At 57.9% G+C, this 8,819-nt stretch overlaps 1 long non-coding RNA gene across 1 annotated transcript; it reads left to right on the top strand.

Annotated features, from left to right (window-relative positions):
• The first annotated feature begins 2,372 nt into the window (after positions 1-2,372).
• Positions 2,373-7,345, top strand: LOC143161866 (uncharacterized). Its single transcript, XR_012995605.1, has 3 exons — positions 2,373-2,406; positions 2,520-2,622; positions 7,095-7,345. It is a non-coding gene; the product is annotated as an uncharacterized LOC143161866 (long non-coding RNA).
• The last annotated feature ends 1,474 nt before the right edge of the window (positions 7,346-8,819 follow it).

Here is an 8,819-nt window from a genome sequence, read left to right as displayed (position 1 = left end):
GAGATGCCTAAATAATTCATTAATGGTTTGGGGGAAATAAAAATATTGTGCAGTGAGTAATTGCTTGCGAATGACGTTGTGCATTGCTCGAGCAGGTTACTGGCGGCCGCAGCAGCGCGGCATTAGCAGTGCAGCACGGTGCAGATCGTTTCCTCTGAGTTTTATTTTTTCTTTTTCTTTTTCCTTTCCACTTGAACTTTCCTGCCTCTGGCTCCACACAAACGTGAAGGCCTTTTGTTTCCCAGGGAACTGGGACAAGGTGGTGGGGCTGGCAGCACAGGATGCGGGGAGCGGGTGGGGGCTCACGGGAGCACCGCAGCCCCGCTTGGCCCAGCTCTTTGCATTGCATGAGGGACAGAAGGGACCATGGGGAGAGCAGCAGTTCCTTCCCCCAAAACCCCATTTCCAGCAGATGGGACTGGTGGCACCATGCCAGGCAGAGCCCTCCCCAGCCGGTCCCCATGCACTGCTGGCAAAGGGCTCCAGGCATCCTGTCCCAGACCCAGCCGTGGGCAGGGAAGGGCCCAGGAGCCCCGCACCGATAGCGGTGACAAGGGACTTCTGTTTCTCTGAAGGGGTCTGGGAAACGTCCCTGACTGCCTGTCTGTCCCCGGCGTGTTGTGGCGCCAGAGGCGGCAGGCTGAAAGCAGGGCTCTGGCACCCCGGGGCGAGGGGCAGGAAGCCCCCGTGTTTCCCTGCACGGCTCCGGGTGAGCATCGCACCAGGGCTGAGCTTCGGGCCCAGCATTAAGCTGCGGCTCGTGTGGGCTCCTGGAGGAAGCCCGCGCTGCATCCCCCATAGCTCCTGCCTGTCACTCTATTAAATTTCCATTTTAACATGAAAACAGCTGGTTTCATGGTACCTCTAACTGTGTTATTTACACAGTCATGCTCACAATCCCTGCTGAAAACCGCATTACTCACTGTGGCAGCAGCCCTCTGTCTCACAGGTACCGAGCGGGTGGGTGGGGAGGTGATGCCAGCCCCCGGGTCAGGCCACCAGCATTCCTCTTGCCTTGCCCACGGCCACCCTGGCAGCTCATGGTGAAACCTGGGCGATTCAAGGGGGGCAAACCCGTCTCGGAGTGCTCCCGGTTCAGCCCAAGGGCAGGATGAACCCGTCTCCATTCACACCAGCTTGCAGTTCCCCGTGAACCCGGTCCTCCGTGCCACCACCGAGCCCCAAGGATGGGATGCTTGATACACATCAAGGGACAGAGACAACAACTGTTGGCCGTGCTCAATAGTGCTTTGTTCTCGGCCCAGGAAGCAATGAAAATCCTCCCGCTTTGAAGCCCGAGGAGGCCTTTTTATTATAGCCAGGGCTCCTGGAAAAGGGAACTGCAAGTGTTTTCCCATAACGTGATAAAAAGCTCTCCTGGCTGAGATCACGGCAGCTTGTTACACGTGAGAGCAGTGAGTCAGTGCAGCATGGGGCTGAGCTCAGCACTTGCCCAGCCACTGGAAATCGCTGGTTCTTGGGGTGTACATAACTGGGATTTGGAAGAGCCTTGGTACAAGTCCTGTTGACCTTGCACTCCCCCCGGAGACCTGGCAGTCATGGTGCCTGGTGCGTGGTGGCCGTGGGGAGCAGCGTGAGGGGCGAATGGGTATGGGCACGTCCCTCCCCACGCCCGCACCAACAGGTAAGCACAGGCAGCGCAGAGCCACGCATGTGCCTTGGCTTTGCATTTTAACAGTAGCAGACAGTTGTCTAGGAACAATAAAAATGATCTGTTAATAAGAAAAGCGCCTAGGAGATGAGAGGCGCTTAGCTCGGGTAGGAAGCCGGGTTGTAATTTACAGTGACCATAAAGCAGCCCGGCGTGGGCTGAGCAGAGGCCCAGGCCCCCCCCGTGCTGGCTGGGGAGCGTGGGGAGGTGCAGGTCACGCAGCAGGAGAGAGCCCACGAGCATCCCATGTTCGCACCCAACAGTGTGCAGCTGTGGTTGAGGGCTGGGGTGCGTGGTGGGATCCCCCATGCTAATGCATGTGGCATCAATGCTCCTGGGGATGGAGGCTGTCGGGCTGCCTGCTGCTGCGCGGGGGGCCCTGGGGTTGCTCCCCATCCCTTCCCACCAGGCTGGGGCACAGCGGGTTCTCCCTGGCACAACCCCGGGCCTGGCGGGGGAACTCCTAAGTGGTGAGGCTGGCCTAATTAGTCTGCTTAATCTTCCCCCATAAATCACTCCTCCCCATCCCCTGCAGACTATCGGCAGCATCTGAAGTCATTAGTTAATTTAAACCTGGGAGTTCACACGTTGGCTTATCGGGAGCCATCTCCGTTCCCGCTAAGCGCTTGCTCGGTGCTGTGTCTGGCTGCTAGATCCTATCTGCGCTTGCTTTGAAGCGGTGATGGGCTGCCGAGCAGGCGAGGCACGCTGCCTGCTTCCATGCCTGCTGGCAGGTGGGAGGGGAGATGGAGATCCTGCTTCTCCCCCTCCCTGCGCTCCGCTTTTTTGAACTTCTCTTCTGACTCATCCATTTGATTTGATGTTTTCACCTTTGTTTTACAAATAGCATTTTGCCCGAGTGCTGGAAGGAGAAGGCGGCTCTGACGCTGCTGTGGCTTCCCCAGCTGCGAGGGGAGATGCCTGGGTCCTCCGGGCGGGCTGGCAGCCAGGTGAGCGGGGTCCTGGGGAGGGAGGACGGTGGGCACCCAGTCTGTCCTCGCACCCGGCAGGGATGTGAGGAAAGCTAGGACTACTGCGGGGTGGCATGGGGAGGTGGGGGCTTGGCTGGGGATCCCACTAATGGCTTCTATTGCCCATCAGTTGTGCTGTCGCCTCTCTATCCTCTTCCTCTTCCTCCTCCCTGGGTCTCCAGCCTGGTGTGACTGGGACTTCCCAAGGCTCTGGGGTGGAATGTCCCCTCCTGCACAGGGATTAGGGCTTCCTAAAGTGAGCTGTGTTGGCTTGGGGGCAGTCCCGATGGCCTGGGTGCACACCCGTCCTTGCAGCTGCACGGGCCGTGCTGCATGGGAAGGCAGCGGTGAGCCCGAGGGTGTCTGCGGGGCTGGCACAGCAACACGAAAGCTCAGCTCCCGGTGCAAGGCAGAGAGTGGAAAAGGGGGGGGGTTGCGGGAGGGAGATTGCCAGCCTGGGGACACCCGACGGGAGCCTGCAGCAGTGGGGTCTGGCAGCTCCCAGCTGTTTTTCTGAGGGGCTCTGGGAGGTGGGGATTCATCCTGGCCATCCCGTGCCACTCTGAACCCACGGGCAGGCAGCGCCCAGGCCGGGGAACACCTGGCTGGGTGCCCCCGTGCAGGCAGGGTCCTGCCCGGCAGAGCAGCTTGAGGAAGCCCCATCCCACAGCAGCACCCCTGGGGCAGCCCCGTGTCTGGCAGTAGCCAGACACCCCACCGGCACAGCATGCATGGCCCACGGCCCCCGAGGGGGCTCTGCACGGGCTGGCACCTTGTGCATGGGGTGCCGGCGATGCCATAGACCTGGAAGGTATGCGTCCTCCCCCTGCTCCCTCCGCACTCCCAGGCTCTGCTCCGGCTGCCTCCAGGAGGGTGAGGGACTGCTGCTCTCCCTGGGACCTGCCAATCCAGGCTGCTTCCAAGGATGCTCTGTGCATCCCTCGGGCATGGTGACTGACAGCCCAAAAGAACCAGTGCAGCCAGCTTTTTGGGGCTCCTTTTTTGGCCAGAGCACCCTGATCAGGCCCCTTTAAAGCATCCTGGTTGCTCAGCAGGCAGTCCCGCTGCCAGGGGTGGTTGCAGGAGGGGACACGGTGCCTGTGCTCCCCGGCTGGCTTTGTGGCCGTCCTCTTCCTCTCGCTCCCCCGTTCCAAGGGGGAGCTGCAGCCATGTTTGGTTTTGTAGTCCAAACTCTGGATTTATTGCTTCCAGGTCTTTGTGTGTTTGTTCATTAAATGAAAGACGGCTGGGTAAGCCTGCTTTCCATTCCTCCGGCCCCCCTCCTGCAGCCCAGAGGGGGTGCTTCAGCCTCAGGATGACGCCTCCCTTCACGTCTCACAGGCACCCGAACACCCAGCGGGGCTGTGTGAGCAGGGGACACATCCACGTGGGGTGATGTCCTGTAAGATATGTCCCGATGCCTCCGGTCAGATGCTAAACCTGTGCCCTGGGTGACGGGGATGACGTGGCTTTGGGCTGAGGGCGAGCAGGGGGCAGGTGCTGGTACCATGCTGTGCACACAAACACACACACACACACACCCCCCGGCAGTAAGGACCATGCTGGGGGCACAGGGCACCAGCCGGGGGGCCCTGGCTGGGCATGCTCAAGTTGTCCCCTGTCCCCAGGCTGATGCTCCCCTTCTGCTGCAGCTGGAAGACATGAGCTCCCGATTAAAGGATATTTCAACCAGACAGAGGGGCTGCGGTGGCCGGGGAAACACGCAGCAGGAGGGGACGGGGACAGGACACATGAGAGATGAGAGGAGAAGCCAATTTATGCTGGAATGTAAATACGGCAGCGGCACGCTGCTCCACAGGGTGCGTTGTCCCCCTCCTGGCCCTGGGACCAGGGCAAGAGCTGCCTGCGACAGCTCAGACCTTGTCCATGTCACAGGATGGCAGAGCCTGCATCTCGCCTGGGCGCTGTGCAGAGGTGAGGAAGAGGAGGGTCAGGGACTGTTGCAGTAGCCCAGTCCCACCGCTGCTGCTCCCGCTCTCCGCCATGAGGTACCAGGAGTCACACATCCGCTGGCAGAGGGATGGAGTCTCAGCCATCCCATAATAATCCTAAGAATCACTAGCCGTGTCTCTAGCCCCCCTGGATGTGCAGAACAACAGCTCAGAGTTAAGAAGGGAACTTCTCAGCAAGATTAACTCTGAAACCTAGTGACAACACTTTAAGTATCTGTGCTATCTGTGCCCCTGCTGCTTATTCTAGCAGCTAGCTCTTACTAATGAGCTTTACTCAACAGCACTAGATTTGTCTGTAAGAGCAACCTCCAGGGATCAAGAAGTAAGGTTTAAGATGCAAATATTCTGCGAGATAGCCAGATTTAAATGTCTTTTTTTTTGTTCCTTAGCCCGGAGTCCAGGGATAAGTTTTAAAGGAAGCGAGGAAAGATCCTCCAGAATGTGAGACAGAGAAACTTTTTTAAAAGAAAAGACCAAATAAAATAAAAACACAATAATTTTTATTTTTTTAACTTAAAACCACTGAGTTTGGAAAAGTTTCCTTCTGCTCACCCAAGGCAGTGTGAGCACAGCTGCCCCAGCCCTGGGGAGCAGGTCAGGTTTGTCCACTCCTTTCCGGTTTGCAGAGCATCGCCGGGGGAAGCCATGCCCTCGCCGATGGGTGCCAGGAGCGGCGGTGCAGGGTGAACCCCAACCAGCCACCTCACTACCCAGGAGAGAGGGAGCTCAGCAGAGAGGTCCATGGCAGATGACAAAAAGCCTCAAATAAGTCCCTAAAACGTCCAGCCCAGGCTGGCAGCAGGCTCCTCTCCTGCCCTGAGGCTGGACCCCAGTGCAAGGACCTGAGCTCGGACACAGATCCTGGGAGCATTCACACACCAAGGCAGGTTGTTTTTTGGTTTTTTTCAATCTTTCACATGGCTTTTTTTTTCCTCCCCTCTTCATTTTGAGGCAGGAGTAATAACTGCTAAAGATGCATATGGAATTTGAATATGAATGATAAGAACAGCTGTGTATATCTATTATGAATGAACATAAACAGAAATGTATAAACTGAGATTTTGGGGCTTTTGGAAGAATTAGTGCCTTTGTTCCTGGATTTTTTTCCTATCAAAGTTTGAACCAAAGCCCATTAGCCTGGACTTTCCCGCAGCCGACCAAGCCAGGAGCTTCATTTTGCCCTGGCTCCGAGCCACGCCAAATTCTCCTCAACAGCTCAGTGAGCCCTAATCCTAACAAATTTACCCAGAGAAGTGGGTCTCTTATTACACAGCCTAATTTGAATGCTTTCCAAGGTTAATTTCTGCTCCCTCTTTCTCTCTCCAAACACGCCTGACCCTCCGGAGCCGGCTCCCCCCTTCCCCAGCCCTGCCCCGGCTCCCCGTTAGCACCAGCCCGAGGGGAGCAGCCCCCTTCACCACCGCGATGGGTTTTAAATGAGAAAATAATGTGATGTGTGTCCCTGGGTCCGGGCTTTGCCCAGAGGGTTTCTTAATGCCGAGCGACTTCCTTTGCAAATTAATTGCAACTTTCATTGGGCAAAAATAGCCCTGGAAGCCCCTTCCCCACAGGCTCTTCCGCATGTGATATTACTCAGTTCATAATCTGATTCCTGCGACTCTATTTCTTCCTTTCCCTCCCCGGTGTGCCGGTGACTGCCTGTGAGGGTTCCGGCAGGATGACCCACCGGCAAGGCAGCCGCGCCGGGGCGAGGGGAGCATTGCTGCCGCCTGGCTTAGCCGGCCCCCGCTCTCGCTTTGCAGCAGACTGTGCAAGAAAACCTTCGGTGTGGGGAAACCAAAACCCAGCTCAGCGCAGGGAGCAGCTGTCAGATCCATTAGGGAAGGAACCAGCCGCGCCTGGTGGACGGCTATCAAGGGAGAGGGGCTGTGGGGGGCTGCCGGAGTGGTAGGGCCTCGCAGCGGGGGATTAAAAGGAAGGGTTAGGTGGAAAAAGTGCCCGGAGGAGCCGGGAGCCCACTTCACCCACCAGCCTGGCTGGATGTGGCCCTGGAGCTGCTTTCTGCTGGCTTTAAGATGCAAGAAGCAGAGCCTTTCCCCAGCAGCTGTGCCAGGGGGTTTACACTGGGTGGCTGCAGGTGTGGAACAGCAGCCTCGCGGGCCTGGGCCGGGGGTTTCCCGCACGCCCAAAGGCAGGGAGGTCCCTGGTGCGTGTGGCAGGGTGCCCTGCCAGTCTCCCAGCTACCACGGCAGCCGAGATTCACCCTGCTTGCTCTCCTTTCCTCAAATTTTTCTTCTTTATACTCGGTTAACGCTTTTATATTTGCTCACGCTGAGCATCGCAGGTAGCACAGCATCCCATCGCCCTGGCAGGTGATGGGGCAGGGAAGGGGTTGGGGATGTGCCCTGTGCCGTGCCAGGGCGGCTGAGCCGGGCTGCAGCGCCAGTGGGACGAAAGCACCAAGAGCAGCGCTGGGCTCTTCCCGGCAGCGATGCCACGAAGATGTCCTCTCTGAAGTGCCTCTGCAGGTCATGTCTGCTGCCACGTCCCACCGCCGAGTAACCGCCTGTTGCTGCTCCCTGTCCCCCCCGAAGCCTCGCTGCCCGGCAGTCGTCTCGCTGAGCGGATACCCGCGTTTGATGATTTTGCTCCAGGCGTACGAGCTGCACGTATCAAAGCTGAGCCACATCTTATCTCCTGCCTGTGTTCCTGCCTGCTCCCAGCCTGGGATTCCCAGCTGCGGGGTGTTTGCAGTGGTTCCCCGGCACCGTGTGTCATGGTGGATTTGAGGTGCCAGTTTTGGGGGGGGGGGGGGCCCGGGGCAGGTCTCTGGGGTGCATGTCGGAGGGGCTGGCACAGCAGGGGCCCCATCTGCCAGGAGGATGCTGGTCATTGCTGTAAGGTCAGCCTTAAATAATGGGAATAATAAAAATAAGACAGCCTGGAGGGAAGGAGAGAGCAAACTGAATCCTAATGAGGTTGCACAGACGCATCAGCATGATCATTTCATGGAAATCATTTAAAAAAAGGAAAAAAAGCATCAAGTTTAGGTTGAAGGATGTGGGACACGGCAGCCACGGCACAGTCCCACGAGGCCACAGAGGTGGCCTGTGCCTCCGTCCCCACCAAGGTCCCACACCCATGAGCTGCTTCTGCCCCACTGCGCTGGGGAAGGTCCAGGGCAAGCCTTGGCTGCAGAGGGGGTGGGAAACAGGCCCAAAGGATGGAGGAAGAAGCTGCTCGGTGCGGGACGGGGACTGGCATCTTGTCACCAGCTTTACTGCAACCGATTGTGGTGCCTGGTGCGAAGGGGCGGGACGTTTGGTTTTAGGGATGGCCAAAATTTACCAAGAGTTGTGGTGGCAAACACTGGAAGAGGAAGTTTTAGAAGGGAAATATAAAACGTTAATGCCTCAGGGCTTAAGGCGATCCTCAGTGCCAAGGCAGGAAAGTAATTAGCGCTGTAGATGGGGAAATAACCAGCATTAAATGGAAGCAGGGCGAGGGCAGGTTGAAGGGGCCACGAGGAGGAGGATGGGCCAGGGCTCTCCAGGAGGCGGCAGGGACCGAGCCCTGAGCCTGGAGCCCCCCAAGACCCCTCCAGCACACCGAGCCCTGGCAACAGCCGTCTTGCCGGGGGGATGCGCCTGCAATGCCCCAGCCCTCCTCCTCGCCCTGGATCCCGCTGGACACAGGCCAGGCGAAAGGCTCCCCCGAGCACGGCGGGGACCGGTCCAACCCCGCGCAGCTCCAATTATCCCCAGCTGGAGACTTTCCAGGAATCCCATCCCCTCTCTCTCCCCCGACCCTGCCTCCCCCAGCCTCCCCCCCTCAAAGCAATTTGACTTTTATAGTAATAACTTCTGAACCCTGAATTGGGGCCATGCCAAGGAAAGCAGCAGAAAACAATGTGATGGGCCTCGGCAGGCGCGGAAACTCCAGCGACCGAGACCAGCCCTAAAATAACTTTCGAGAGATTGTTATTTATTCTGGGAGAAAGTTTGTTCATTCACAATTTGGAGGGGAGATAAATCAGGGCGGGCTCAGGCTGCAGAGGCAGAGCGACGCAGCTGCAAACATGGGGTGCCTGTAGCGCCGGGTGCAGCCAGCTCACCGCAGTCCTCGGGCATGCGTGCATCCCTGTGCCCTGCTGAAAAAAACACACTGTTGGGGGTTTTTTTTAGGAGTATTTGGGTTCAGCTGAAGGCCCTGGGTTCAGGTGGAGGAGTCCAGCTTGAGGCT

The sequence above is a fragment of the Aptenodytes patagonicus genome, chromosome 6 (genome assembly GCF_965638725.1).
Source record: "Aptenodytes patagonicus chromosome 6, bAptPat1.pri.cur, whole genome shotgun sequence".
Taxonomy (NCBI): domain Eukaryota; kingdom Metazoa; phylum Chordata; class Aves; order Sphenisciformes; family Spheniscidae; genus Aptenodytes; species Aptenodytes patagonicus.
The sequence above is the reverse complement of the archived record's forward strand: the minus strand, read 5'-3'. Positions and strand labels throughout refer to the sequence as shown.